The 6,633-nt window shown below is 40.2% G+C and overlaps 1 long non-coding RNA gene across 1 annotated transcript in view; it reads left to right on the plus strand.

The window, feature by feature from the left end:
* The window catches only part of LOC115464648, a 115,255-nt gene extending 109,807 nt beyond the window's left edge, over positions 1-5,448 (plus strand). The window contains exon 4 of the long non-coding RNA XR_003941267.1: positions 5,392-5,448. This is a non-coding gene — a long non-coding RNA (uncharacterized LOC115464648). The remainder of the gene's footprint in view (positions 1-5,391) is intronic.
* The last annotated feature ends 1,185 nt before the right edge of the window (positions 5,449-6,633 follow it).

Raw genomic sequence — 6,633 nt, forward strand, 5'->3', positions numbered from 1 at the left:
TCTCCTGGGATGCTGCCTTTGCAGTAGCCCCTGCCGTAGATGATCTGGGAAGTAGAAGTTTGGATCTGGTAATTGAACTGGAAGTCTTCCACATGGGAGTGCACAGTACTTATAGTCTGAATCACTGGACAGGCCTTGGACCTTTGAAATTGTCTGGAAAGGTTGCTTTAGTAGTCAGTGTGTGGAAGCACTATGAAAGAAAAGTGCACTGCATTGCCTACACAACACCAGTTTTCAAAGGCGCGATCTTAAGTATGGTTTTTGACGAGGTGACTAAAGTAGTAGATTATGAAGGGGCAGTGAACGTAGCCTATTTAGACTTCATTAAAGTTTTGGACATTGTTCCAGATAAGCCTTGTAAAGAACCTCAGCAGTATGTGACTACTGCAGAAAGTTCTTAACTGGGTGATAAACTGGTTAAGCAATGACATTCAGAGAATGAGGTTCAATAAAGTTCATTGTGGAGGCAAGACAGCGGTTAGTAGGGTACCTCATAGCTCAGTGTCTTTTCCATGTCTCTATTTGGAACACTGAAGAAGGTCTTGGAAAATAGGGGTCTGTTTTTAGGTAATACACATGGGATGGTAGAAACAAAGAGGGGTTTGGAAAAAATTGGAAGAATCGTTTGGAAGTCAAGTAAAATTATGCATCCAGGGCACAGAAATTCTTTAGCCACTTATCACTTAAGAGAGCAACAGTAGGAAACTATCATACAGGAAAGAGGCTGAATAGTAATTAACTCGAATGATCTGAATCTGAAGCCTGTTAGCCAGAGTTGCAAAGCTGCAGAGTAAGCTGATTTATAAGGGCACTGGAATGTAGTTTTGATTGGAGGGACAGAACAAACAAGTCTCTGGCCCCACCCGTAAGCTCTCCATTTGCTGATGCTGTATTGGAAAACTTTGGTCAGGACATGATTGATAATTGTTAACTATGTTTTTGTGATTTTCATTGTGTATTATTACTCCTTTTAACTTGTGTTTGAATGATTGTTTTCTTTCCTATTGGAATGGTGTACCTTTCATGATTTTATGTTGATATTTTATTGTTAACGGCTTTAACCTATTGCTATGTAAAGGCGGTATATCAAGTTTTAAATAAACATAAACCCCAAAAGCCCACCCCATTCTGCTGCTTATGGTGACGTGTATGGTGAACGATATGATCAGCAGGATATACAAGATACCTTATCAGGGAGTGTGCTCAGTTTTAGAGACCAATTCTTTATAAATTTATTTGATTGGATTTTGCTCACACCTTTTTTTAGTAGTAGCTCAAGGTGAAGTTACATTAAAGTACAATAGGTATTTCCATGTCCCTTGAGAGTTCACAATCTAATTCTGTACCTGAGGCGATGAAGGGTTACGTGACTTTCCCAAGATCACGAGGAGTAGCAGTGGGATTTGAACCAGGCCTCCCTGGATGCTAAGCAAGCCCTGTACACAAAGCTACTTTTCCCATGATTTAAATGAAAGTAGTTCAAAGAAGTGCTACCAAAAATGGCACAGAGTCTGCAACAAATACGACATGGAGGGGAGGTGCAGTTTTCAAATGTTCAGATGAGTGCACAAGTGTAAAGTATCGGGGCATTTTTTTCTATCTCCAGATTTTACAGCAAAGTTTCTTACCTTGAGCACGTGTTCTTTCCAGATAGTAGGATAAAACAGACACACAAGTGAGTGTCATCCAACAGCACTAGGATGGAGCAGCTGTCTCAGAGCTCAGAAGGTTCTAGAAAAACTTCTGAGCATGTGCACCCTTGGCTGTTGGAGACACCCACTTGGAGAATAGTATATAGCTTAACATCAGCTCTCAGGAAGGGAGGAGAGATTGAGTTTGAGTTTTCTCGCCTTCTACGGAGAATACCTATTACAGGAAAGCAACTTTGTGTTCTCTGTTGACATGCTGCATAAATCAGCACCTTTAGATCATATGAAGTCATGCAATATGTCAGTGTTTACCCATGTCCAGTCCTGGAGTAACCCTTGCCAGTCAGGCTTTCAGGATATCCACAATGAATATGCACGAACTATTTGCATGCAGTGCTCCATTATAGACAAATCTCTTTCATGCATATTTATCGTGGACATCCTGAAAACCTGAATGGCAAGGGGTACTCCAGGACCGGACTTGGGAAACACTGCACTACTATGAATGCTATGAGACCAAGCATTTTTCTGTAAGTTTCTGCTATCATATTGGTTGCAGATGCCACATGCTGGATGCATTCTAGCAGATCTAGTCTGCTGTTTGGCAAGAAGGCCTTTCAGAAATCAGGGATGGAAAGGTTAAAAAGCGACAGACACAGCTAGAAAACAACAACTGATAGCTAGGATATACTCTTCGCTAGTATAGTGCAGGCAGGGCCAGCTGGGCAAACTATACATGTCAGAAGGTCCTTTCCTTTATATGTTAACATCTGTTGTGTTATATTCAGAGTCAGACCACCCTGACAGTATAGTAAGCAGGGTAGTAAGCATGCTATATTGCTTGATAAAGGTGCTCATTTTCAAAGCACATAAATTTACAAAGTTATAAAAGAGGGACATTTTCGATATGACGTCTAAGTCTGATTTAGACGTTTTTGGACGTTTTGCTCTAAACATCTGAGGCTGTCATAGAGGCTAGTGAGTACTATTTTTATTCAAATTTTTTTGAGGCTGGGAGAAGGTCAGTGACCATTGGGGGAGTAAGTGGTCATCTGGTCATTTAGGGCAACATTTTGTGTCTTATTCATTAGAAAAACAGGTGTAGACCAAAATGTTTAAGTTTTCACCCTGACGTTTTGGTTTTGTTCCATTATGGCTGTAAAATGTCCCAAGTGTTAGGCTTGCCCTAAGGCACCCTAATCCCACCTTCGCAACGCCCCCAACACGCCTACTTGTGATTTGGATGCACTGAGGACGAAATGCATAGACAAATAGGTTTCGAAAATACCAATTTGGATGTTTTGAGAAGAAATCCGTCCAAATGGTGCTTTATGACACTTTTTTTAACGTTTTTCTTATTCAAAAGTGAGCCCCATAGTAACTTAAGTAACTTTGTAAGTCTATGTGCTTTGAAAATGAGCCTCTAAATCACTTGAAGTATAGCACTTTATAATAGTCTTCTGCATATATAAATCTTGTCTGTATATACATAAGTTTGCGTAAATAGTATACATGTGCAAGAAAGATAAATTATAACTATTATTAACACTTTGATTTCTTTGTTTCATAAATAACCGTTTATAAACTGCACATTTTCCAGCCGTGCTAGCCTTTGGGAGAAGGTTAACCGGATGTAGATGCTTGGATTATAACTGGATTAAAGGCCAGTTAAATGCCAGAAGCCCTGGTTTGCAGCCAAGTGAGAGTTCCTTCTTGGCTGAACATTAATTTGAAGTCATGTGCAGGGAAACTGGCTTAAAATATTGTCACCTTCAGCTGCAGGGTGTATTTAACTTGTACCAGACCACTCCCACTGCTGGCAGGAATCTTTTATTTCAGATCATATAGAGTAAACCCATGATTAATTCAATTCAATTCTTGTATACCGCTAATATCGCCTTTCCAGGGTTCAGTGTGCTTTACATTCTAGGTGAGACAAAAGCAGATAGTATGAGGTATGAGAAACATTAGAGTAACATTGGTGTAATGCACGAGACTAAAAACATTAAAGGAAAGGATAATGGATGATACTAGGAAGTAGAAGTCATGGGTAGAGAGATTTCAGATATTATAAAATGATGATGGTAATAATAATCGGCTGGATATTCAAAGCCAAGTGTCCGGGTGGTGATACATGTTACAGGATAAGTGCTGATGGCTGGGGCCATCCTTTGGTTTTCAATAGCATTAAGGGCTAGATTCTATATATGGCGCCTGAAAATTCTGTGCAGAAAAAAGACGCCTAGGCGTATTCCCTAAAATACGCCTATATTTTATAGAATAGGCTTAAATTTCTGCACAGTATATAGAATATGCCAAAAGCCTTTCCATGCGACCAAATTTAGTCACGGCCATTTATACTTGGTGTAAATCCTGATGCATAAATTAGGCACAGAGCAAGTGTAACAACGTGCATAGATTTTAGAAACACCCATGTGCCCCCTTTTCAACTGTGTCGATTAGAATTTACACGCACTACGTTATAGAATATGCTTAGCATTTTGTATGTGTAAAGCTTAATACCAATTAGAGCTGATAATTGCTTGCTAACATCCAATTGACAATGCTGATTAGCTAGTTAACCAATTAAGTTACGCTCATTGTTATAGAATACGCTTTGATGTTCACTCTGAAATTAAAGCACAATATATAGAATCCGGCATTATATGGTTTCTGCCTCTGAAAATCATTGTAGACTGCCTCAGTTCCATTTGGAGAACATTAAGGTGGTGTATGGATGGGGCATGGGCAGTCCCCAGTGGTATCTGGTTAGCAGCAACATTTGAGGGAGTAGGGTTGGGGGAGTAATCAGGGTGCGATAAAAAGTGAGTTTTTACTGCACTCTTATGTACAAAGGGAGTCACCAAATTGTAGAGTCTCTGTGCGGCAGGTTGCTGATTCCCTTTACAAAGGACTAATGCCTGAGAGAGCCACCTTGCACACAGCATTAGTCCATCAGCTTGGGAGCATCATAAAGGGGCTGCAGTGATGCCCCCCCCCCCCCCCAAGTAGTACCTGTACCTCTCAATCACAACCCCTCTGCCCGATCAAAGGTGCCTCAGCCCAGTCTCTCACCACCCAAAGGAACTCTGTCAGACACCAGGGGTCTATGTGTGATGGTCTAGTGGGATCTTGCGCATGAGCAATCCCCAGTCACTTCTGCCCATAATGGCGCCATCACTCAAAATGGCTCCCCTAGCAATAGTGCCAGTTCTCGAAAATTGGGATCATAGGATTTGAAGTAAAAGCAGATGAATTAGGGTCCAAAAACCCCTCAGCCTTGTGAAGTCTTGATACTCCAGGTCCCAATGGTCTATCTCTGTGTTTAACATTTTTGTTTTACCTGTATACAGGGTTAAACTTTTCTGACTCCGCATGGCATGTTGAATTTTTCACATTATGCAATATGCTAAAGTGTTAGCATAGAGCACTTAGAAAGTGTTCTAAGAGGACTGAGTAGAGTAGATGGATCATTTCTTCAGGGCAATAGACTGTTGTAAGCTCAATTTCATGCCCTGTTTAGAATTTTCTGTGCAAATGAGCTCAAGCTTTGATATGTTAAAGATTGTGGCCAGTGTTTAGTATGGAAAAATTATAGAAAAATAGCTTAAATCTACATTCTGAAAGGGTAAGAAATTGAAATATTGCCCCAGCATTTTGTAATTTTTAAAAGCAGCTTCTGAATAGGTTTCTATATTTTTTTCACTAAGACAGTAAAACTCTTTTTCTCGGTTGTCCTTAGCTGGTAAAAGTAATGTAAGCCTCGAGTCAAGTGGTTAAACGTTAAATCAGATTTACACAGGTGTTGGTTTACTGCCAGCGAAAGGTGAGTGTTCCGCATAAGTATTGTGTTTAAACATTGCTCAAATATTTATTTTTGGTAAATGAATGACCTAACAAGGATGCAGTTACACCAGAAAGTGCAGCTTTCATTTAATGAAAATACCACCTTTAACTAATATTTGCTGTATGAGCTCTAAGCATTTCCTATTACATCTTAAAGAAGAGTATACAAACAGAGATGATAACAGCAGAGAAAGACCAGCCGTCCTGGATTCTATATATGGCACCCAAATTTGGGTGTGCTCCCGAGATGCATGTGCAAATTAAAAAGTGGCCTTAGCACGTCCTTATGTGGATCATCCCCTCATGCTAAGGCCATTTTTTACGGAAAAAGAAGCCAGCAGATCAATATAACATCAGAAAGATTTTATTGAAGATACCGCATGTAAACAAATTGCCCGACACAGGCCGTGTTTCGCCCACCAAGGGCTGTGTCGGGCTAGTTTGAAACCTTCTGAAAGGAGCAACTCTAAAAACTGAAAACTTGTGGTGTATAATAGATTGGAAAAAACCAGCACATACAGCAGATGCCTAAAATTGTGTTAAGAGTCACATCATTTTAGGCATCTGCTGTATGCGCTGGTTTTTTCCAATCTATTATTCACCACAAGTTTTCCGTTTTTAGAGTTGCTCCTTTCAGAAGGTTTCAAATTAGCCCCTGATGCAGCCCTTGGTGGGCGAAACAAGGCCTGTGTCGGGCAATTTGTTTACATGTGATATCTTCAATAAAATCTTTCTGATGTTATATTGATCTGCTGGCTTCTTTTTCCATATTGGATTTTGCAGATCGCTTGCCTTGTTGTTTTTAAGGCCATTTTTTACTGCATGGGTAAATTGGCCACTTTTCTATTTTTTTGAATGTATGGCTATTAGTGTGTGAACCACTACTACCACCTATTTTTTAGGTGGTAAGGGCTTACGTGCTAATTGGTTAGCAAGCGGCAATGTAGCTGCGCTAACCGATTATTACATAACATGCTTACTGTCAGCCCCAGACCCACCCCCCAGCATTAAAAAATAGCATTTATTTTTTTTAGCATGTGGGAAGCATTCACCAATCACAAAATTACCACAGGACACCTGAGTGCGCCCTGTGGTAAGGCCTTTATTGTTGCGGTGCTTACTGCAGCTTGGTTAAAGG

Source organism: Microcaecilia unicolor, chromosome 3 (genome assembly GCF_901765095.1).
Source record: "Microcaecilia unicolor chromosome 3, aMicUni1.1, whole genome shotgun sequence".
Classification (NCBI taxonomy): Eukaryota; Metazoa; Chordata; class Amphibia; order Gymnophiona; family Siphonopidae; genus Microcaecilia; species Microcaecilia unicolor.